Below are 25,113 nucleotides of genomic sequence, written 5' to 3'. Positions count from 1 at the left end.
GGGGCTACCAGTAGTTTCCATCTCAAAGGAATGCTATGAGAATTAAATGCCTAAATGTAGGTAAAGCATGTGGAGCAGAACTGTTGTGCTATAGATTTACTATACTGGTGGCCTCAATAAATACCCTCTCTGTATAGAGCCCTTTGCAGTGTGGCTGTGCAGGAACCCCTGTCAGCAATGAGAGTCTATTTCTCCACTCCTTGCATCTGAGTCAGCTTGTTTCTCTGGCCAGAAGTGACAGTGGGCCAGTCCTGTGCCTGGGCCCCAAGAGGTCTTACTCACTTCTGTTCTGTTGGAACCCTGGCTCTGCCATGAGAACAAGCCCAGGCTAGTCTGCTGGATGATAACAGACTTCGTGAGGGAGAGGTGAGTCAGCCTCATGGTCCCAGCAGAGGCTTCAGCCTCGTGAGGAAGTCCGGCAGTGATCAATGAACCCACCCATAGGCAAACCACCGCTGACCACAGGAGCATAAGTGAGGCCATCCTAGACCAGAAGAGCTACCTACCCAACCCACAGACTCCAGATCTAAATACATGCTTGTTATTTTAAGCCACTCGGTTTTGGGGGTGGTTGGTTATGCAGCAATACGTAACTGGTGCATATAGTGAGCTACTGTACTTTCTCCTTCCTCTAGTACTCACTATCTGCAGGTGTTGGCCCACCGCCCATCTACGCTACAGTCCCCAGGGACAGAGAGACAGGAAGGTATCAGGGCAAGAACTTAGACCCTGAAGGCAGGCAGACGGGGTTTAAATCCCAGAGATCAAATCGGACATGCACAGAGATAGAACCTTTAACAAGTAACTTCTGTTCCATTGCATGTAAAATAGCATCATACAAGGTTGTAGTAGGAACTGAATAAAATAGCGGATGGGGAAGAGTCTGACACCCAGATTCTCCTTCTCTTTCCACAGGAAGCTCAGCATCTTGCACAGAAAGTAACATTCAATACATCGTGATTGAAATCATATTTTTCTTGACAGGGTCGAGCTGTTTCAGCCGGGTTCCCTGTTGCTCTAAAGAGAAGACGCAGGTCATAGCTCCAGGCAAAAGCACAACAGAAGTGTTCTCCAATTAGCCAATGACGGTAATCCCCAAGCCAGTAACGAGAGAAGTTTGTGGCATTTGCTCAGTGTTTGCCAAGGTGGAGGCTCATGCTCTTACACATCGCTGAGTTTCACAACAACTTTTTGAAGCCCTTGAGGATCAGCATTGCCCCCACGGTCCAGCCTCCAAAGAAAGTGTTGAGGTCAGTGCCTCTGAGGAGTCCTGCTAAGGGGACATTGGCCTCTACCTTTCAGTTTCTTGAATGCATGGAGCTCCAAGCGAAGGGTTCTCAGTCGCCTGGAAACCCGGCTCCGACCTTGCCGGTGACTCGGCACCCAGGTCTTGCTTGGGCTCATTCAGTTCAGGAGCCTTTTGGTTGAGGTAGAGACCATTTCCTTGTCCTCATCAGTCACGCCAGGAAATAAAAGGACCCAGAATAGTTCCCAAGGAGAAGGATCACAGTCAAACTCTGCGGTTGACCTGTGGACAGCCAGGCTACTGTACCAAGGGTCCCCTCAGTCCCCATGGTACACTGTCTCAGCGGCTGAACCCGTCTAGGATGAAGGTATTTCCTTTAAAAAAGGTCACCGCCTCCTTTTTAACTCCTTTCCCGTAGGAACGTCAGGGCTTCCTCCCCCTGCCGTGTCAGTCCGCACGTGCTCAGAGCCCTCCCAGTGGGCAGATGTCTGGCCTGGGTGAGACCCCAGCTGGGAGGTGGGCAAGGAGGGTGCAAAATGTCAGCGGAACAGTCAAGTTCTGTTCCCGCCTGCCAGGAGCCCGAAATCCAAATGGGTCCAGGGAATGGATCAAAAGTTAAAGAGCTATTTGTCTAAAGATATTTATCGCAGCATAACTCAGAGTGATGACCATTGGGAAATTGCCCAAACACTCAACAAAAGAGAATGGGTTAGGCCAATTTTGTTTTATCAAATTGAGGAACTATTACTTTGCCATTAAGGAGGATACTAATGAAGTTTAAGTGGATCCCTGGGAAGCGTATATGAAATGATACTGGCGTATAATGCAGAATGCGTAACGGTTTCCAAGCCTTGGTTACACCTGCGTAAAATCATTTTTTGCACAATGATAGTGTCTGTAGGAAAACATCACAAAATAAATGGAGCAGTTGTTGTCAGGGAACTGGGCATGACTGCCATTTTGAGGCACGTGAGCGTGATATGCAGTTAAAAAAAATCTAGAAAGTAGCAAGAGAGACATGCCATCTGGCGTTGAGAACACTGAGCAAAACGCCAGGAGTGCAAATGAGAAGAAAATAAGTGCACAGTAGTGGGGGGATGAGGGAAAGTTGTAACTATTCAAGAGTTGGACTTTGAGTGGAGTAATGATGTATCAGCGCTGAGGTGGCAGTCCCGGGGACATTTAGTCACACACAGAGAACATGCAGCAGTAGCTGTGATGTAATTCCAGACACAGGGCCAGCCTGCTGGGGGAGGGTTTGGGAGTAGGGAGGTCTTTTTGGTGCTGCTCATTCAGCAAGTGGAGGGCTGGTCCTTGACCTGCATTCAAGTTTTTAAATTTTTTTGTCTTGTGTTTTAATATAATTAGCACTATATAATGATGAGAAAGAACAAAGGTGATCAATGAGCAGGTGAGCTGTGCATCAATTTGCTTCGAAGAAGCCGAGTTTTATTACCAGGATGTTTAATGTAGGATGTTTCTGGGGGGTGAAGGGAGGCCTGTGCTTGTATCCCCTCTGAATTTCTCCTCTAGCCAGAAGTTTGTGTCCCAGAATGCACAGCCTGAGACTACCTGCCTGTCTCAAACTGCAATGTGAAATGTACTTCAGATGCCTAAATATGCAGATTCCAGGGCCCCGGTACCTGGTTCTGATTCAGACAGTGAACTGTTTGTCAACAAGCCTGCTGGGGATCCCAATGTCTGTACTCCTAGGTTGAGAAGCATTGAACTGAAAGACTTCATTTTAAAAGCGCAAATCCTGCCTTTGGGTGTGGCTCAGTTGGATGGAACTTGATCCCATGTACCAAAACATTGGGGGTTCAATTCCCGGTCAGGGAACATACCTAGGTTGCAGATTCAGTCTCTGGGTGGGGCACATATGTGAGGCAACCAAGGTGTATGGGCCACTTTGACTTTGTAATGAGGGAGACAGGAAGTAGGAGGGAGAGCAGAAGGGCACAGGATGCCGAGGGAGACGGGATAGGTACCTCTCCTCCAGCAGAGAGGCCAAGACCAAGAGCCAAGGGCTTCACACCCAACTTTACTGATGCTCTCTCTGCCACCATTGGCCAATGTGTATGACACCTTCCATCTCGTTACAGGTGGGCTGGGGCGTGTGTGCACAGGCAGCCGTGTGTGAGTTTGGGGGCCCAGGCTGGAACAGGCACCACAGTGGAATGGGACTGTAGGTGCCTCTCTGATCCCCTAACTCTCTCAAGTTACTAATTAGAGAGGAAGAAACAGACTTAAATAAATTATCACTGACCTGGCTGGTGTGGCTCCGTGGATTGAGTGCCGGCCTGTGAACCAAAAGGTCATCAGTGTGATTCCTGGTCAGGGCATAGGCCTGGGTTGCAGGCCAGGTCCCCAGTAGAGGGGCACGTGAGAGGCAACCACACATTGATGTTTCTCTCCTTCTCTTTCTCTCTCTGTTCCCCTCTCTAAAAATAAATAAATAAAGTTTACAATAAACATAACCATAGAAATAAATAAATAATTACAATAAAATAATGAGAAATGCCCTGAGAGAAAGAGAGAGATACAAGTATTGTGGGAACCAGGGCAGGGAAGGGAGTGACTGATAACCCCATGTGGGGGTAGGAGGAGGGCGGGTCCGCTCAGACAATTTGCTGATGACCTATTAAGGGCCAGGTGTGGTAAACAGTAATTTCACCCTCACAACAACCCTGCAAAAGGGGGTATTATTTTACACGGGTAAATGTGTATCTCGGAAAGATGGGTTGTATTCCAGCATTGTACAGCGGCGATTCGGGCGCCACTCTGTCCAACTCTGAAACAGGAGGTGCGATTTCCCCCCAGGACTGGTTGGGCTGTGATCTTGGGTGAGTCATTTCCCTGCAGGTTTCTCATCTACGAAAAAAGGTTGGGCTCTCTGTGTGCCGCCCGGGTTCTCCCAGCCTGGAGCCTTGAGGAACCTACCAAAACCTCTGGTGGGAAATCGCTGGACATGAAAGAACAGAGATTCCGCTCTCCGAGAGGGAGGGACCCTGGTCTTCTGAAGAGGAGTCACCAGGAGACAGGACGGCACCATCAGCTCCCCCCACCCCCACTGCCCACTCCCACCATCCTGCCAGGCTTGAGAGTCTCCCAGACCTGGGCAGGAAGCGAGCGTGGACATTCTGAAGCCAAGGATATTTCAACAGGTTGCAGCAAACCCACCAGGGAAACAGGATGAGAGGAGTTTTTTCCCGGTGTTGTATTTTGGCTCCTGATCTCCCATCTCTGCTAGAAAGTTTACTGATCCCCAGTGCAGTGTGGGATACAGGAAGTCTTCTTTGTTAGAAGTTGAAAAAATATCTGTGGCCACTGTTGGCCCAGCAGCCTTACAGTGGCCGCACAGTCAGGGGGCCGGGAGGACGGGGCAAGGCGGGATTCCCTCTGGGAAGCCCCCGGGGGGACCAAACATCAGGCTCTTCCTCCCATAGCTCAAAGGAAACAGGAGGAAAGTCAGTGCTGGCTGTGCAAATCCCCGGATGAAGGCCATTAGGGAGAGAAGAGTCCTTCTCTCCCCTTCCCCCAGCCTCTCAGGTCACACCCCTTCCTGCCTATCCCAGGGACAAGCCTGAGCATGGGCCCCCAGAGTTGTCTACCACATGCTGGGAGCAAAGGACATGAAGGCCAATCTTCGCTTTCCTGGGGGAGCAGCCGGGAAGAGAACCCAGGGTCACAACAGTGCCCATGGGCAGCTCCAGGAACAGTCCCAGGTGACATCAGTTCAACTGCCTCACACCTGCAAGCCCCAACCCTTGGTCCAGAGGTATCTGTCTCCATCCACGGACACAGCAGCTCCAGTCTCCGCAGTCGGCCTGTAGGCTCCAGGGGACCCTGTGTGTTGCCTTGACACCTAGGTGTTAGACCAAATATTTCCCAGCTGTGGAAACAGACAGACCAGCTGTGGCTGGTCAAACCAGGGGGCAGTAAAGCAAAAGACCACCTCATGTTTGTGCCATTCCCCACCCAGCTCAAAAGTAGCTTTATCTTCTGCTGTTAGTAACAGTGGCAAAGGCTTAGAGAGGTTAAGTGGTGGAGGTGAGATTAGCACCAGGGCAGTCTGGCTCCAGAGCCTGGGCTCTCCACCACTGCACCCAGGGGGCATCCTGGGTTCTCTCGGAGCGGCAAAAATGCACAGTGGCCTCCATCCCATGGTGGTAAGCCAATGGAAGTTTTCAGGGGCCCCTCTCCCTCCTGGGAAAAGAGGAAGCAGTTACTCCGGAGATCATGGGGCACAGTTATCTCCAATGGGAGGGGAAATGGGAGGGCATGGAAGGTGGGGGTGGGAAGGGAGCGTGTTTAGCAACAGGAGGTCACTTGGGATCACCTTGGTTGCCAGCTGCTGCAGGCCCTTGGACGCCGACCCCAGGCAGAGCCTAGGCCCTGGGCCCTTTCTCTCAGCACCTCGAGCTCCTCCTCCAGCACATTCTAAAGCTACGTTGTTCGCAGGGGCTACTGGCTGCCACTGAGTCACCTGTTTCCTTTCTTGGGTTACAGCCATTTTTACAGGGCCCTTGCAGGAGCAAGGATGGGAAGTGCGGGGGGCAGTGTGGGCATCACGGCAGGGCTGGGGGATGTCTCTGCCTCCTCCTCAAATTGAGCTTGGGACGTTGCCACCAGCCTTGAGAAGTCTCACTTTCCGGGGGAAACAAAAAACTTTCGGGGGGGGGGATTAATTGGGGTGTGGTCAAGAGTTGGAAACAACCTAAATGTCATAGACAGATGAATGGATAAAGAAAGTGTGGTGTATTGTGTGTGTTACATGTATATCATGTGTGTGTGTATATTTTGTGTTCATATAATATGTATAATACTATTACATAATATACTTTATGTATGTTATATATCTATTTATATATACATATATCCATATACACAATGGAATATTATTCAGCCTTAAAAAAGGATGTCCTACCATTTCAGACAATGTGGATAAACCTGGAGGACATTGTACTATTGAAATACGCCAGCCACAGAAAGACAAACACTGTGTGATCTCACTTCTGTGTGGAATCTAATAAAAGGTCAAACTCATAGTGACAGAGCAAAGGTGGTTTTTCAGGGTCCAAGGGGTGTGTGTGGGGGGAACCAGGAGATGCTGGTCAATGCATACAAACTTTCAGTTACGTGGTGAGTTCTGGAGACCCGAGATACAGCATGGTGGTTTTCATTAAAAAAAAACTGTGCTGTGTACTTGAAGTTCGCTAAGAGAGTAGATCCTAACTGTCCTCCTCACCCACACGCAGAGCTAACTTTATGAGTTGACAGATGTGCTAATTAGCTTCATTGCGGTCATTTCACCATGTACATGTATATCAAAACCAGGGTTTACGCCTTAAATGTATACAATTTCTATTTGTCAATCAAACCTCCATAAAGGCGGGGGAAGTGTGCAGTGTGGCGTCTGCCTGAAGGGCTATCACAAAAAAAGAGATCAGCGTTAGGGGCTTGCGAGGGAGGGGCCGAGACCAGTGGACACCCAACCTGGGGAAGCAGATGTCAGCCAGACTGAGAAAGACAGTAAAACTTTTTTTTGGTGTGACTATTCTCACAGCTGTGGCTTATTGAGGACCAGCATTGTGCCGAGTACTTCTACCTACGCTGGTTTAAGTAAACATCCTGACCACCTGGGGAGTAGATGCCTGCAGTTAATTAGTGTCCCTGACATTACAGATGAGAAGCTAAGCTCCGTGAAGTTAACTGTGGCTGAATTAGCACCTGGGATAGCTGAGGTCCCTACCCACGTGGGGCTCCAAAGTCCACACGCTTAGCCTAGTTGGTTTATCCTCTCCCTAGCCCTCTAGAGAAGACAGTGAGTTCCCCATTCCCAGAGGTATTCAAGAGATGCTGCCACTTGCCTGATCATAGGAATCCAGGAGATGCTCTTTCACATCCGGCTTCACAGGCTTCACCCCGGAACCACAGCTGAATCTCTGGGGAGGGCCCCGGACTCTGTTTTTTGGCCAGGCTTGGAAGCCTGGCTTTAGGGAGTCCTGTACCTAGTGGAAGCTGGACCAGTTGACTTCTCGGGGCCTAAGATTTTGTTGTTGTATTTTTAGGCAGGGCCTCCCTGAACCAACGTGTCAGACTTTCTGGCACCTTCTGATGACTCCAGGGCACCTGAGCTGTCTTCAGAGCCGCCCTGATGCCCCAGAGATATGTGGAGCAGGGCTAGGAGGAGGCCTGGGAGCCCGGGGAGAGCAGAGAGCGGAGGGGAGGGGCGAGAGGGGGAAGACCTTTCCTTTCCAGCTCTGAGGGGCGTCCTGCATTCTCCCACACCTGTCCTTGCTGCAGCCCGCTCTTGCAGAGAAGTTACCCCTTATTAGAGAGCAGGGCTGGGGGGAAGGGAGTCCCCAGGACCATTTTCTCAGCTGCTTTGGTGGGTGGGAGGGTTGGAGGACGGCTTTGTGGCAAACAAGCAGAGGAGATATTGCAGGGAAGTCCTGCCTCCTCGCAGCAAAGTGATGGGAGCACTTGCTTTGCGCGGGACACTGCTGAGCACCCTGCACGCAGCCTCCCGGTCAGTCCTCATGAAAGTCTCGTAAACACCGCAATGGCTCCCGTGTTACAGATGAGTTAATTAGGCTCCGAGAGGTACGGGGACTTGTCCCCAGCCCCACACTAACTGGCAGAGCCTCCGGGTCTCACTGACAGTGACAACACACTCCTAACCATGCACCCCCCTGCGTGGCCCTGCAGGCCGCCAGAGGATTCAGTGTATCTCAACCTCCTTTTGGATCATTGACTTTTGAAGATGAGCCAACAGCTATTATTTTGTCCTAACAGCTAGTGATCAGTAACATGGACCACGGGACCCGCATGGTTGCAGGTGCCTTACATGTACCAACTCATTTAATCCTAGCAACAGCCCCAAAGGGCGTTATCATTACCCCCACCGAGCAGGTGAGGACACAGAGCCTCAGAGACATTGAGTCACTTGTGTCAACAGTGGTAAACTGATACAGCCATGCTTCAGACTTGGCGAGTTTGACTCCAAAGTCCATGCCATTCATTACCTCCAATGTCATTCTGCACAGGCCGGGCCTGTTTTGTTGCATTTTCCTTCATCGTGCATCACAGGTGTCAAGTTCCTTTACACATTGAGGGGAAGACCCTCCACCACTAAAAGACTGTGACTCATTCTACTGTGGCACACGAAATAGATGGGTTGGTGCGGAGCCGCACCCGCAGTATCTCTGATGCAGCTTCGGTGCTGCCTCACTCCAGGGAGCTGCCCCCCGCACACACACACAACTGTGTACTCCACTTCACTGGATTTGGGGCGCTCCTGAGATCCTGTTTTGGGGTCCAGTTCTAGGTTAATAATAGCTAAGGATTAATTAAAAAAAAAACTGAAAGCAAAGATCTGGCTTCACCCTTCCAGCGAGGCTGTGGAAGCGGGAAGCAGAGGCCGGGGGCCTTCCGCTGGGCTTCTCGGAAGCTGTCTTCTCCTTCACCAGGCCCAGGCTCTGGGCTCTCCCCCAAGGCTCGGGAAAAGGTCAGTTCCGGCCATACCTTTCCGGTCGTTTGGGAAAAGCCCATGTTGTTGGGCTGCTCCATCTCACACCTGCCCCCTCGCCCTGAAACGACTGGGACTCCGTTTGCCTTTCTGGTGGGGTATGAACTTGGGTCAAGTCCAGGAGGGTCTCTGGGAGTGGGCCAGCTGAAGGGGCCTTTGATTTCCGTTCACCTCAGCATCACCTGTTCAAAAGCAGATTCCTCAGCCTCACCCCAAGGATTCTAATGGAGTCCCCCTGAGAGGTTTTAAATAAAAACTTCAAGTGTAGTTCATGGGGTGGCCTGCTGGCCAAGAGTGCGGCCAAGGTTGGAGTCCACAGTGTCCTCCCTGCCGGCAGTTGTAGTCAAGAGGAGGACCCTCGGCTGTTTCTACCTGGGCAGCGGCGTCGGGGGAGAGCACCAGAGGACGGGGCCACGGCTCCTGGGTTTGTTCGTTGAGCAGAGACAGAAGGAGGAGGTTGGCCCTGGAACCCCTTCCCGGCTGCTGCCCCCCTGACTCCCAGCAGCCTGCCTGATGCTCAGTCAGCCGCCCTCTTTCCTCCCTCACCTGCAACCTCTTGCCGGCCTTTACCGAGCCTCCTGCTGCGTCTCTGCTCTGAGCTGTGAGAGCTGCCCAGGGCCACAGAACTGAATTTGATAGGACAAGACATAGTTCCTGGCCTCAAGGGACCCAGAGTCCAGTTGAAAAGGCGAACAAGTCAAGCGAGAAATGTCAGCGGACCTGGGGCATCTGAACCAGGCACTGTGGGGGCTGGAGCTCAGGCCAGCGGGCAGGACAGGCGTGTTGGGAGGCCCGTGGCGAAGGCTGGTTGGGGGCAGAGAGGCGACTACAGGGCAACCTGGGAAGCGAGGGCGCTAACCTACCAGGTTTGCCCGGGATAGAGGGGGTCCCCCCGGTTGCCAGACTTCCAGAGAAAGTCCTGGGCACACCCTACACAGGAGGCAGGTTGCGGTCACCTTCAGAGGCTCTGAGTGCTCCCCGGAGGCACGGGAGGGCCACCTGCCATCTTCATGACATCAGACTCTCCCTCCACCCAGGGAGGAGGTGAAAGAAAGCTGGAAAGTCTGGAGGTTTGGGGGCTACTTCCGAATACCCCGGGCTCTTGTACAAACCTTGAAAGGTCTCTTGAAAGAGACCAGGCCCGGATCACCTCAAGTTCCAAGTAAACAGACGACTGACCCTCTTACAAGGAGCAGGAGGGGCGGTGACTAACTCAGCTCTTAACTGAGCTGTTACTATGTGTCAGGACTGGGATAAATGTCTAATGGAGACCGTCTCATTTAATCCCCTTTCTTTCCCCGGGAGGCAGGTTTTATTACCCCTGGTGGACAGGCGAGAAGCAGGGCCCCTGCGTGCAGTCACGCGGCTGAGTCAGGGGCTGAGCGGGGACTTGGACGAAGCACACCGTAATTGAGGACCGAGGACCCAGGATAGTCGCTGTAATTGGCCAGGGTGAAACGCTCCAGAGGTTTAAACAATACTCACCTGTCACAGAGAATTAGCACCAGCATGAGGAAATGACTTAGTTTAAGGCACCACATTAAAAAAAAAAAAACTTTAACAGCTGGAGACAAAGTTAAAACCAGTCATTGGAGTTGATGCTGCATTCTGAACGTCGGAGTCGAACCAAGAAGCTAAAGCCCGTTTTCCCAGGGGAAGGTGCTTTCTGGTTGGGGCGCTAGGCAGCATTTGCAAAAAAAAGGAATGAAGGATCGGTTGCATTTCTGGAGCACGGTGTATAACAAAGGGGGCCTCTGTCATTCTCTGGGTCCAGCAAGGTGACACTGCTAATCCTAAAATCTATCCCGCGATCACAGGGCCAGAGAGAGGCCCCTGTCCCCGCAGACCTCACCAGACAGTCATTCAGGTTCGGGCGGAAGGTGGGGGGGACTCTCTGGCGGCAGTTTCCCCTCCACCGGGAAGAGGACAGCGTTTTCCAAACGTTCTGGCGACAAGCCACAGTCAGGGGCACGTTTGGTGTCACATGCCTCTATGGGGGTCTCAGGGAAAAACACTCCCCCCTCCTCAATGCAGCACACTCTGCTGTATTTCCATTCTATCCAGATTCATTTGTTTTAGAGCTGGTTGTGAGTTGCTAAATTGATTTCGCTCCCCACTAATGGTTTATGACCCACAGTTTAAAAACACCTGGAGCCGGGAAACCGAATAGGAGGTGTTAATGACAAGAATTTATATGGTAGTCATTATCTCTACCCCTGTGCCTTTCAGCAGCTCGGCGCTTACCCTACTTCCATCTAATCAGCATTTCTCAAACCTGTTCCAGGGGCTAGCTGTATTTGGGGAGATCTGAGTAGCTGTTTTCCTCCCAAGTGGTTCTGGGGTCAGTCAAGTCTGGGGAGTAGTTCTTAACTGTAGCCGCACCTGACATGCCCCAAGGCCCTGAGCACGTGCAAGGCTCTGAGAAGGTCTGCAGGGAAGGGCCTGATGAACTCTGTTTACCCAGCCTTTTCCAGACTTTCTTTTTTTTTTAACCACAGAGCCACTGACTCCCCCATGGGAGCACTGGTGTTCCCCAGAAACTAGGGCCAGGCTGCTACGCTTTCTTGGTGATGCTCGCCCCGTCCCCGGCAGGAGGGGAGGCAGGTGTTCTGCCGAAACAGACGGCTCCCCTGCTTGTCCGATCTCCCATGATCTCACATGATCTCCCACGTTGAGTCAGGGCCAGAGCTCCACCTCCTGACCTCCTGACCTCCTGACTCGCAGTCAGATGGGGGAGCCCTGGGCTGTCCCAGGAGTCCAGAACTCAGCCTGAAGAACCTTTAGCTTCTCAGCCTCCCTGGAAGCAAGAAGGGGATGGGGACCTTGTCTTCCTCTCCCCTCCCAAACAGGGGTTAAGTAACTCATGCAGCAATTCCGCCTGTGAAGCAGCCATGCAGTCCTCTGACTTCCAGCCTCTGCCCGGGTTCACGTCGACCTTGGCTGAGGAGCCCGAGTTCAGATTTGCAAAGAGCTCTGCTGCTTTCTGTGGGTGATTTTTTTGAATATGTCATTTATTTTTCTGGATACCAAAGAAACACAGGGATATATAATACATTTTTTTCTCTTCCAAATATAAAGATATTTCACCTGGCTGGCGTAGCTCAGTGGATTAAGCGTGGGCTGCGAACCAAAGCATTGCAGGTTCAATTCCCAGTCAGGGCACATGCCTGGGTTGCAGGCCACAGCCCCCAGCAACCGCACATTGATGTTTCTCTCTCTCTCCCTCCCTTCCCTCTCTAAAAATAAAGAAATAAAATCTTAAAAAAAACAAATATAAAGAAATTTCTTCCCTATCTCAGTTGTCAAATTGCCTAGTTCCTCCCCGGAGTCAACCAATAGCACCAGTTTCTAGTATCTGTGTATCTACAAAAAACATGTATCACATACCCAATCCCACATCCAATGTTTAATACAAATTAACATACTCTGCACACTGTCTGCACCTTACTTTTTAACTTAATGAAGGATTTTGGATATTGGTCCCTGTTAGCATACTAAAAGTTTTCTTACTCTTTTTTCTTTTTTTTTAACTGCTGTATCTACTCCGGCCATTTATGGCTGCATCACGGTGTATTTAACTGACCTCCCCTTAGACATGTATTATTTCCAATGCTTTCCATTGGAAGCAATGCAGCAGCGGATAATCGTGTGTCTAAGTTGCTGTGCACACCTGTGAGAGCGTGTGCGGGATCAGGTCCTTGGAGTGGACCCGGGAATCACGGGGTGTGGTTCTGCCCTGTCTTACGCCAGCTGAGTGACCTCAGGTAAGGCACATGCCTACCCGAGTTTCTCCTCGCCTCTGTAAAAGCAGGATGTGGGGACCCACCAGCTCCTTACTCTTCGTGATTCTGACGTGCGTTCTCACTGAGTTTCCCAGTGGTGGGTAAGGGCAGCACTGAGCTGTTCTTACTCCCCTGTCTTGTCTCCATTCTGGAGACACTCCTTGTCTATGAAACCGCTGGCTAGGAACAGGTGTTCGGTCTAGTTCTCTGGGAGACGCCAACTGAGCTGTCGACTTGCCTCTGTCACCTCCCTCCACGCGGACAGGATCTCTGCAGGGCCGGGAGGCTGTGGGCCGCACTGCTGTGCCCCCCGTGTCTGGAGCAGCCCTGTTTAATGAAAATATAATGACATACCACTACACACCCTATTAGAATGGTGACAATCTGGAACGCTGACAACCCCAAATGCTGGTGAGGATGCAGGGCAACAGGAACTCTCATTCTTTGCTGGTGGGAATACGGTGCTCGCATTGAGAACAGGCCAGCCCCCGGAGGGCCTCTGAGAAAGCCGAGTTTGTGGGGAGGGCAGAGAGGAGGCCTGGCTGAGTTCTGGGGGCTGAGCCCGGCCTGGTGCTGCACTCCATGCGCCAGGGAAGGAGGGGAACGATAACCAAGACTCACCGAAAGCTTACGTGTCTCAGTCTCTACGTACGACACCTCATTTTGCCTTCAGAGACAGATCCTCTGAGGAAGGTCCTCTTTTTTAAAGTTTATTTTTAAAAAAAATTTGTGTACTTATTTTTAGAGAGAAGGGATGGGAAGGGGAAAGAGAAGGAGAGAAACATCGACCGGTTGCTCCCTGTACACATCCCAACTGGGCGACCTGAACCCACAACCCCGGCTTGCGCCCTGACTGGGGATGGAAACAGCGACCTTTCCCTTTGCAGGACGATGCTCAGCCAGTTGAACTTACCCTGGTCAGGGAAGAAGGTCCTCCTAATTATTTCTATTTTATAGATTAAAAAAACCAAAGCTCCCAGGGATGGAGTGCCCTGCAGTCTCAGAGCTCAGGAGAGCCAGGCTTCAAGCAGGTCTGTTCCCCTTCACTCTGCCCTGTCCTCCCAGGCCCTGTCTTTACCCTGGATGCACTTGCAGCGTCCTGCAGGAGGAGTTCAGACACAAGATCAAACATGTGGTAGCTGGAAGGGCCGGCAGAAAGGAGCAAGGTGCTTGGTGGACAGTGTATGGAGTAGTTCTGGGTGAGATATTGCTGGGGAGAGGGCAGGAGGAGGACAAACAGAGAAAGGAAGTGATTCTTTGCGACAGTACCTTTGCACAGTTTATCAGCGCTGCAACTGACCCAGCTCCCTCCTGCTGCGTGGCCCCCTGGCCTGGCTTGCCCCCCAGAACTCTCTCCAGAGATACTCGGATACAGCAGATATTCCTTAGCACCTCAGCAGTGGGAGTAGATGTCCTTTCCAGATGAGGAAACCGAGGCTCAGAGACACCAAATAACTTGTCTCAAATCACACGGCAAATCAGCTGCGAGACTGAGATTGAGACTGTGTTTGGCTCCCAGTCCAGCGCTTTGCCCCCACCATAGTGACTTTTACTGTGGGGCAGGTTGTGGTCCCTTGAAGGCTCTGATGAAAGCCGTCGTCTCCAGGTCTCCAGTGAACATCCCATGGGAGTGTATGTGTTGGGGGCTCACTGGCAATGCTCACTGGTTTTAGGGCACCGCTCAGACCCTGGCTGATTTAACACACTCTGCTTTGCCTGTGGTTTGAGGGAGCCGTGGCAGTTTCATGAGAACATTTTAACACCTCTCAATGAGAAAGGCACATTAAAAGGGTTGGTTTATCACAGAGATGGGTCCCTGCTTCGCCGGCCCAAGCGGGGGCCCGGAAACCATCAAAAGCTCAGGCTGGGAAACCCGGCTTCCTGCTCTGGCCTCAATTCCCCACCACCATCACCACCATGACCACTAAAAATGAGACCAAACCCAGCACACACCCTCCGCAAGTCATTCTCCTTGTGATTTATCTCCCTGCTTCCTGTTGATCTTGAAGGTTGTTTTATTTCACAGCCTCTGGCTTCTGTTCACAGTGCAATGGGTACTTCTCCAGCTTGGGAGGAAACAACATAAAAAAAAAAAAAAGACCAAGAGAAAGAAAGGTGGGAAACAGCGAGGTACTGAAGGTCAGTGTCTTGCCTCTGTTCATCCACTTGGCTGGGAAGGTGGGGACCCCCTCCCACCCACCAAGGTGGCTGCCCCAGGGAACCCTGGCCCAGAACTTGTTCAAACATTGTCAGGGCCAACCTGGACGAATGCTTGGCTACAGGCCTCAATGAATGTGCCCACTCTCCCACCGATGGCTGTGGAAGGCAACACTGCTGTCAGGAATTTTCCACCCAGCATTGGGGGTGGCGGTAGGGGACGGGGTCACAGGACACAGGACCTTTGGAGACTGTTGATGAGAAATGCACATTTGTCCTCTGGAAAACCAAGGGCTATGGACCCAGTGTTCTGGTTCTGCTCCCCAAATGCCTTCTTCCAGCCATAATTTCAAATTCCATCTCCTTCAGGAGATCTTCCCGGAGCCCCAGGAAGACTTAACTTGACCTTCTCCCAGCCTGTCGCGTCTCCCTTCATAACATGTGGATCTGTCTTCCTGGATCGTGAGCCCTTGGGGGGCGGGAGGCAATAGACACCCTCTTACTCACCCTTTCGAGAAATTACACAAGTCATATATATTCAGTGCGTGGAAATACCGGGAAAATCAAAGAGCATCCCCCATCCCCCAAAGAGGGTGAAATTAACCCATGATGCCTCAGCTAGGACTGAAACATTTGGGGGATGTTTCCATTTTGGGGGGTGCACACACACACACACAGACACCCACCCACGTCGTCTGAGAGAACGGAATCGAGCTCTCTGTTTTGTGTTCTGTAGCTCCTCCTTGTACCTGCTCCATAGTCTCACCATGTTTTCATAGCAACATTTATAGCCCTGAAAATCGCTGCAGAATATTCTAGCAAGCAGTCATATCCCAATTTTCTTGCCCAGTCTCCTATTGTTGGGCATTTAGGTTGTATCCCGTTCTTTAAAATAACAGCTTTATTGAGATGTAATTCACATACCATAACATTACTCCTTTTGAGGTGTGCAATTTCATGGTTCTGGTGTATTGATAGAGTTTCGCAACCATCCCCACTATCTAATTTTAGAACATTTTCAACACTCCTGGAAGAAACCCCACGGCCGTTAGCAGTCACCGTACCCCTAGTCTCTGGAAACCTCTAATCTACATTATGTCTTTATGGATTTGACTATTCTTGACATCTCGTATAAATGGAATCATACAGATAAATGGGTGGCTTCTTCAGTTAGCATAATGTTGCAGCGTATGTCGGTACTTGATTTTCTTCCTGTTGCTGAATAACGCCCCATTGTATGGGTAAAACCACATTAGATTTATGCACGCAGCATTTGATGGATATTTAGTTGTTTCCTGTTTTTGACTACTATGAATGCTGATCCTATCAACATTTGTGCACAGGTTTTTATGTTTTCAGTTTTGGGGGTCGAAACCTAGGAGTGGAATTGCTGGATCACTGGGTAACTCTACGTTTAACTTTTTGAAAAACTGCCAAACTGTTTTCCAACGTGGTCTCACCGTTTCCCATTCTCATTCGCCATGAGACTCAAATGTCTGCACATCTTTGCCAGCACTGGCCTTTGCCCACCACCTGGTGTGTAACCCTACACAACCCCCAGACCTGCCCCTTGAGTGCGGGAATGCCTGAGCCCACGTTTCCTGGGCTCAGCACGCACTGTCCCTGGACAGAAGCGGTTGGCTTCCCTGAAACCCATCTCCACACTCCGCCTCAAACACCGAGCAGGATCCAGACTCCACACTCGCTCGTAGTGGGGAAAATCTTTGTGGACGAGGGAGCATTTGAGCTGGGAAACAGCTGTGATCAAAGAGCCCAGATTTGCGAGCACAGTCGAGCCCCTGAGACTTTGATTCTGTCATCTGGTTAGCGGAGGCTGATAACAGTGCCTACGTCATGAGATAATGCAGACAAAATGCTCAGCCCCGTGCCTGCCCTGGACAGAGCGGGGCCCCTTCCCTTTAGCCCTGGGAGGAAGAAGAGCTGGCTGTCAGGGGAGCTGGGAAGGACAGCCACCCCTCGGACAGAGAGCATGTGGTGGTGTGAAAGCAAGTGGCTGGAGTGAGGCGAGTGGAGAGAGTGTGAAAATAAAGCCAGGAAGCAGCCGGGGCCAGTTCTCCACTGAGCTTCTTGTGTGTGAAGGAAGCTGGACTTCATTTTTATTATAAGTCAGAGACTCCAGGTGGGAGGTAGGTTTTACATCTTCAAGGGCTCGCTCTCCAGCAGTGGGAGGCTGGTCTAGAGCCGCTGGGACTGGGAGCCGGGAGGCCAGGAAGGGGCTGTTTAAATGAGCTCAGGTAGAAGCCTGGATGACTGTGACGACAGGATAGAAAGAGGGGCGAGATGGAGAGAGATTCATGAAACAGCATCACTGGAACATGGCGGCCACGTGGCCTCTGCTGTGGCCCGGCACTCACAGTTCTCGCCTTGATAAAACCTCACAGAAACTCTGCGAGGAGGTACCTGGTTTCCTACTTACAGGTTAGGAAACTGGTGCTCAAATTCAGTAAGTGACTTGCCCAGATTCAAAGCAGCAGGGACACCATTCGAACCCACTCTGCTTGCTTGCTTTGTCCTGGTGTCTCTTTGGGAAGGACTTAGCTACACGGTAAAGCCTGAGACAAATGGAAAGGGAGGGAACGCAGGGGAGGACGTGAGTTCTCAGAGAGAGGTGGCCGGGCTGGCAGTCGGAGCTCAGGTGGACCGGAGTGGGTGAATGAGACCACGCCCCGGCCAGCCCACGTTTGCAGTGAGTGTGGTGCGTGGGCCCCAGTGGAGACCTGATAGCTCTCATTCCAAGCCCCATCCAGTGCTGGGAGCCTAGACCCCCTGGGTTTGGGGCCATGCTGGGGGTGGCATCACAGGGCTGGTGGCTGAGGCCGGGCTGCAGAGACCCCAGCCCCCTTGCAGGAAACGTGAAGGCACCGTGTGGAGCTGTCCCCGGCCTGCCCCATGGGAGCAGGTGAGCTGACAGGCATGGAGGAGGGGACACCACGAGGGGAGTCCCAAGCTGCCAGGCCTCACCCAGAAGGGGGAGCCCCTTGCTTGCTCTCTCCCCCGGGCCATACGCCCCATGGCCCCCTTCATGTGCATATCACCCTTCGTCCACAAGGCTCTGTTCCATCACCTCAAAGACTGTGGAAGCCCTGATGGGAACATGGCAGGGAGCCAGCTGGTCCTCTCCCCGGACCCACCAACACTGCCCCCCGCCCCCCGTACCTCAGCCTGCCTCACCCCAAGGACCCCCTTCCCTCTGCCCCAGTCTCTATGCATGCTTACTGTCTGTCACTTACGTGGTCTCAACGCCCTGCACGCAAAAGACAGCCAGCGAAGCCTGGTGATGGCTGGGCCCCTCCCCATGCCTCCTTTTCCCCTGGGTGGGGGAGTGGGGGAGTGGAGAAGGGCAATCTGCAGTCCCTTCCAGCTCTAAGTGACCATGGCCATGGTCTCTCTTCAGTCAACTGTTTCTCCCAGACCCTAAGCAGACCTCCTGGGGTGGAGGGCCGGGGGTGAGGAGCAACGTGGCAGGTGCCTGTGAGTGAGGGGGTGGGTGTGTAGGTCAGAGGTATGGGGTGTGGTTGTCATGCGACACATACTGTGACTGACGTGGGGTCTGGCTCAGTTGACCTTCCTGGTTGGAAGGGTTCTAGGCCACCAAACAGGTATGTCCAGTGACCGCTCCCTGAGTATCACTGGACACTCAGGCCCATCTTTCTGGCCACTCAGAGGCCTTGGTCATGAAGGCGGAAGAAGGGAAGGAGAGACCGGAGCAGAAGGGGTGCGGTCAGGGTGGGACCAAAGGGAGGTCCCAGGAGGGGCCTCACGTGCCCTGCAGGGACAACATCTGGATGCCTGGAGAGGGCCAGCTCAGGGCCAGGCACTTGACTCACAAGTGTTTCACCCCCAGCACCAGCCCCGTGAGGTAGACAGGCTCAGCACCGCTGAACAGCTGAGAAAACTGAGCTCAGGGAAGAGGTTTCCCCGAGGCCATGCAGCTGGGCTGTGGCAGAGCTTCTGGCTCCAAAGTTCACAGGCTGGCTTCCTTCTGCGCCACTGTCCCTGACTCACCACATTCCCTTGCTCTGGGATAGTCGTCTGTCAGCTGTGCTCACAGGCCCGGGCACCCGCCACCCAGCTCCTCACCAGGCTGGGCTCTGCCTTCTCAAGGGACACACACGTGGCCCCGCTTCCGGCCCAGACGTGTTCTGGACAGGATCACATCACAGCGGGGATCACATGAGCATCCCTAACAGCGCCCAAGGCCAGAGGGCCCAGCCTCCATCCTCGGAGTGGGGTGGAGCAGAGCAGAGACAGAGGAGAGGCAAGAACGGGGGGAGGGTGGGGGGGGTTTCCAAGCACTGAAGCAGCAGCTCCGCTCAGGAGCAACAACGCGGCGGCTCAAAGGGCTCCGGAGCCAGAGAGAGCAGGCTTTGAATCCTGGCCCCTCCTTGCTGATCACCGTCTTCGGCAAGTATGTTAGCCGCTAAGGGCCTGCGGGCCCTCACTCGGAAGACTGTAAATGACATTGGTCCACCCTGGGGGCGTCATCGGGAGTGTGACCATCCCTGTAAAGCACCTGGCATACTGCCTGAGACGTGGTGTTTATCATTCCTGTCCCCTGTCCCCTTAGGCTGCTTCCTCGCAGGGCCCACACTACACCCTCTTGACGGATCAGGCAGCGTGGCTGACAGGCAGGTCAGCAGGCCACCGGGCGGGGCTTCTCCTCACCTGCACGTGACTCGGACAGGCAGAATCGTGGGCTCACACTACTTTGTTCGTCGATGTCATGTGTCCTGGGGCTCACCAGGGAGGTCAGCCCCAGCTCCAGGGAAGAGGAAAATTCAACCCAAATTACTGGCCATAAAGCCAGGAGGAAGATCTGAGGGGAAGGCGGATAGCCAGCAGCATCTCCAGGTTCCGTCCCTCCCAGCGTCTGCTTGTGTCCCAGTGAGCACCGGCCCTGGCCCACTGCAGAGAAGCCCCGTTCAGAGGGTGGCCCCATAACCACTCTGCTCCAACCAGGGCGGACAAGCCCTGGGTCCCTCTCATGAGCTAATGACCTGATAGTGGTCCCCAACTGATAACCTCTCAATAGTTGTCGCTCCTTCACCTAGAGAGGAGGCTGAGCACAGAGGGAAGGGTGGAGGACCGAGCGGGGTGGGGTGGGCGCAGCCCTGGGTTTCGAATGCGTAGGCCACACCCAGGAAAGGGCTCTGCTGGTAACCAGATCTTCATCGTGGGCCATAGACTGAGGCAAGAGCTCTCTCCATGCCTCCCCTCACCTCAGAGCGGTCCATCGTGGTGTCCTTTCATCCACGAGCATTTGGGAGATAATTCACGAGAGGAGTTCTGCTAAGTTCACGTTCTCGTCCCTTTCACCTTCATCAGCATGGCCTTGCGTGGCATATAGGCTGGAGCCCTGGCTACTGGCCCAGCTGACCTCCTTCTCGTCCTAGCTCTGTCTCTGGCAAGAGCACTGGTTCCGCCAGCCTCCACACTGCACGGGGACCTGTGTCTGATGAGCTGAGACGCCAGTGACCCCTCAGGCCTGAGCTCTCCGCAGAAAGGCCAGTGCTGACCAGAGAATCCATCAGGGAAATCTGTTCCCCAAGAGGAATGGAGTGGCCAATGCTGAGACATGGGGGCCGGAGAGCTAGGAATTCACAGCCTGCGGCCAGTAAGCCTGGCACCCCAAGGAGCTGGTCCTGCCCTGGATCAGGTCCCATCTTGCAGCAGCCAAGAGGCCACCCGCTACCTTTGGGGATAAGCAGCCACGTGACAGCCAATGCCTTAGGAGGGCAGTGTTGGGAGAAATCTATATTGGGAAGAGGACGCCAAGTTGGGTGGGTGGTTCCCCGGCCTTATCAGGCCCCTGCAGTCCAGCATGGCACCACGGCAGATGGGCTGTCTCATCTCCACCCTATTGGGCTTGGCTCAGTCCCCATAAGGGGGAGGGCCTTGTCCTCACACATCCCTGTGCTGTGTCACCCTGCCCCACTGACCCCACTGGCCACTCTGTCACAGCCAGCTGCAATGGGAGGAGAAGTTGGCTGGCTTTCAAAGCCAGGGGTGAGGACCGGCATGGCACCGCCCAGGCTGGGCAAATACCGGCTACGGCAGAAGGCAGGGGACGTGCTTTGAAGGAGAATGATCACCTGTTTGATTCCAGAGGATTTAGAGAGGAGTTTAAACAGCTCTGTTAGAATTCACTCGACGTGGAGGATTAGACCCACTTCTCCTCGGCACAGCACGGCCACAGCTGGGACAGGGCAGAGGAGCCAACGGTGGGGAACGCCCTCCGTTTCTCACCGGGGCAGGGTGACGGCACGCCCGGGACTTCGGGCCCACATGTATTCGCCGTGATCCCGGACACTTTCTCACTCTGTGACCTTGGCCAAGTTATACCTCCTCTTGGGGCCTCCTTTCCTCAACTGTGAGATTGAGAATGTTTTTCTGAAACTAAACGTAATACCGAATATGAAGTACAGGGCCCAGGATATCGCCAGCAGGTGGTGTCCCTTCTGAAAAATGACCTTCCTTTGGCTTCTCATTTGACTACTTTGATACTGACTAGTGCTGATTGCTTATCATGCCCTGTGGTGGTTTTGGGAAACAAACAGCCCTCCCCTTGAAGAGTGGCTGGACTCGGTGACTCATTTCTAGTGAAGATGATGTGGCAGAAGTGAAGGTGTGTGACTTCTGAGGCAAAGGCCATAAAAGGCACCGTGGTTCCCACCTTGTTCTCTCTGGGACAGTCTGTCCCGTGGGCCACCCTGTAACGAGGGCACTCGAGCAGCTTGTGGAGGGGCCCATGTGGGGCGGGTCGAAGGTTTCCCACCAACAGCCAGCACCGCCGTGCCAGCCTTTGGAAGCAGCGTCTCTGGCCTCATTCAAACTGTCATTTAACTGCAGCTCTGGCTGACGTCTTAGCTGCAGCCTCTTGAAAGACCGTGAGCCCGAATGTTCCTGAATTTCTGACCCAAAGGAACTGCGAGAGGTAGTAAGTGTATATATATTGTTGCTCCAAGCCCCTTTACTTTAGAGTGACTTGTTTCACAGCAACAGTAACTGATATATATATATATATAAGCTACTCCTAAAAAGGTTCTGAGACTGCGTCTAGGTAAAGGCATGGCCCTGGCTCCACGGGAAGCCGTTAGAACAAGATCTGAAAGACGAGAGTGAAGCAGTGAGCGGGGCGGGTACAGGGAAGAGTGTGGCCACTCCCTTTGACCAGAAATCTGGTTGAAGACAAAACATAGCTTTAGGCTTCTGGGAAGTCAAGGCAAAAATAGAAACTTGATGGGTCATATTAAAACTATTTTTTTCTTTTGGCTCTGGATGAGGACATGCATTTGACGTGTGGGCCTTTAGATAAACAAACGGCGTCTCACGGTGTGATGAAGGGCAGCGTGGGGTCTCGCAGACGCTGCACCCGGCCGTGCTGCGTGGACATGCTTTCAGATGGGGGACACAGATCACTTGCAGGGATGCACTTTCTGACGGTTTTCAGGAACTGTTGGCATTACAGAATTACGGCAGAAACATAAAGTGTATTTTAAAAACATTTTACACAGTTACTAGACAAAAGAAAGCAAGGCATACGAGGACTTACAGTGCCCCGACTGGTGTGGCTCAGTGGGCTGGGCTCGTCGGGCAATGTGAAAGGTCGCTGGTTCAATTCCCAGCCAGGGCACACGCCTGTGTGGTGGGTTCAGTGCCAGGTCGGTGTGCATTCGAGGGGCGACCGATCAATGTTTATCCCTCACACTGATGTTTCTCTTCCTCTCTTTCTCCCTCCCTTCTCTCTAAAAATAAGTAAAATCTTTAAAAAAGAGAGAGGAGTTATAGTGAAAAGTCTCCCTTTCACTCTGTCCCTCACGGGCTAGTTCCTTTTCCCATGGCCACTTCTCTGTGGCTGATCCCTGGTTCAGTTTTCCAGAAATATTTTATACGTGTACAAACTGATATGTTATTGTTTGCTCCCTTTATTACATGAATAGTAGCATAGTACAGGCATTGTTCTGCACTACGCTTTTTATTACTCAATATTGACATATGACTTAAAAATAACATTTCCTCTACTTATTGTAATTTTTTTACCTTTCTGAGTTTTTAACATTATTCAAAGTTCGGAAATATAGCCCTGGCTGGTGTGACTCAGTGGAATACGTGTTGGCCTGCGAACCAAAAGGTTGCCGGTTCGATTTCCGGTCAGGGAGCGTGGCTGGGATGAGGGCCAGGCCCCCTGGTTGGGCGCATGAGACAGGGAACCGACCAATGTTTCTCTCCCTCTTGTTCTCCCTCCCTTCCCCTTCCTCTGAAAAATAAATGAATACAATCTTTAACAAAATTGGAAATATAAAAGAGAGTCAAGAATATAAAAAGTACTTGTAACCCCCCACCAGGAGATCACCACAGTTAAATACATGCTGTTGGGTACCCTCTTTTCTGTCTTTCCCCTGTGAATACACAAGTGTGTAATATGTTTACTTCTTCAGATCACAGAGAGAATTTTACATTCTTCCCCCCCGCCCCCCGTTTACTTTTGCATACACCCTTTCCCTCTCTTCCTCTACTGGCCATTCTGTTGTAAGTATCTGCAGGCTTTTCTTAAGAAGCATATTTATTTTCTTTTTCTTTTTTTTTTTAAGATTTTATTTATTTATTTTTTAGAGAGCGGAGGGAGGTAGAGAGAGAGAGAGAGAGAGAAACTTCAATGCAATGTGCGGTTGCTGGCGGTTATGGCCTGCAACCCAGGCATGTACCCTGGCTGGGAATCGAACCTGGGACACTTTGGTTCCCAGCCCGTGCTCAATCCACTGAGCTACGCCAGCCAGGGCTAGAAGCATATTTATTTTCTTAATGCTCTTCCCAGCCTAGACATGATTGTGAACTTGCCTCTGCTGGGTCTTCTCCAGACTGCTGGGAGAGCAGCTCAGAATAACCCGTCACCAGAGCTCCCCGAGAGGGAAAACTGAAGTCGTGAGGCATACTTAAACTTGTTCATGAAAGACTTTCTTAGATTGTCCAGATGAGACTGTTGGGGCCACAGAGCCTACGGATGACCAACCCCCTGGGTGATGGATGCAACTTCCAAGGAGCAAAGAGAGCAAGGAGATGGAGCCCTTTTCAGCAAGAGCCCAAAGATGGCTGCTTTCACTGAACGCTCTTGGAATCACAGAGATCGCTCATAGGCCTTCAGGCCTTTCCAGGCTGCCTTAGGCCCAGGCGTCCCCATTGGATCTCTTGGGCATCTTGTGTGGGAGCAATCAACATAATTCCTTCATCTATCACCTTCCCAGGGCACAAACCCCACATCCCAACAACAAGGCTTCTTACTGGAAAAGAGCAAGTTATGTAGGGTTATCTGTTCTTCCCTCCTCTTTGGCCCTTCTTTTTCAAAGACTGGAAATCTGGTCGCTGTGGTGCAAAGGATTCTGGGAAGAACAGGAATGACAACATTGCAAATGGACAACAGTGAAAGGGGTAAGCCAGCTAGAGTTTAATCTCCATTCTAACATGCATTCTCTTCTGGCAGATAAAGGAGATCCAGAAAAGGGATGATACCAACAATACCAGCACTGAGGGTTTATTAACACTGGGCTCTGTGCTAAGTTTTGTGTACATTGTAATCCTGCTTAATTCTTACAACCACCCAAATTTCCATACTCCTTTTACAGAAAAGTAGAGAGCTAGGAGTCAAACTCAGGTCTCTATGACTCCAGGGCCTAAGCTCTTAATCACATGGTCCCTGTGTTCCCAGAGCTCACAGTCTTATAGGTGAGACAGATACAGAATCAATAGTGTTAACTTAAGACAGGCTGAGATAAGTATGATCCTATGGTGCTACTGGAGTTTGGTAGAAGGAAAAAGTCTTAAAAATATATATATATTTATTTATTTATTTTTAGAGAGGGAAGGGAAGGAGAAAGAGAGAGAGAGAAAAACATCAATGTTTGGTTGCTGGGGGCCGTGGCCTGCAACCCAGGCATGTGCCCTGACTGGGAATTGAACCTGCAATGCTTTGGTTCGCAGCCCGCACTCAATCCACTGAGCTACCCCAGCCAGGGCGGAAAAAAGTCATTTTTAAAAACAGATTTTACTTATTTATCTTTTAGAGAGAGGGGAAAGGAGGGAGAAAGAGAAACATCTTTGTGTGGTTGCCTCTTGTGTGGCTCCTACTTGGGGACACCCACAACCCAGGCATGTGCTCTGACTGGGAATCGAACTGGCAACCCTTTGGTTCGCAGGCCAGCACTGAGTCCCCTGAGCCACACCAGCAAGGGTGGAAGAAAGTCATTTTGGTGAAAGAAATGTCCTCCATCAGCGGAGAGTGCTTGGAGAGCTGGGAAGGCAGCGAGCCCTCTGCTGGGTACGTAGGTGAAGGGAGGTGGGTGTTAAGAGGCTGTCTGCCAGGGAGTGGGGACGGGTGTTCT

Source organism: Phyllostomus discolor, chromosome 5 (genome assembly GCF_004126475.2).
Source record: "Phyllostomus discolor isolate MPI-MPIP mPhyDis1 chromosome 5, mPhyDis1.pri.v3, whole genome shotgun sequence".
NCBI classification, from domain to species: domain Eukaryota; kingdom Metazoa; phylum Chordata; class Mammalia; order Chiroptera; family Phyllostomidae; genus Phyllostomus; species Phyllostomus discolor.
Note: the sequence above shows the minus strand (reverse complement) of the source record.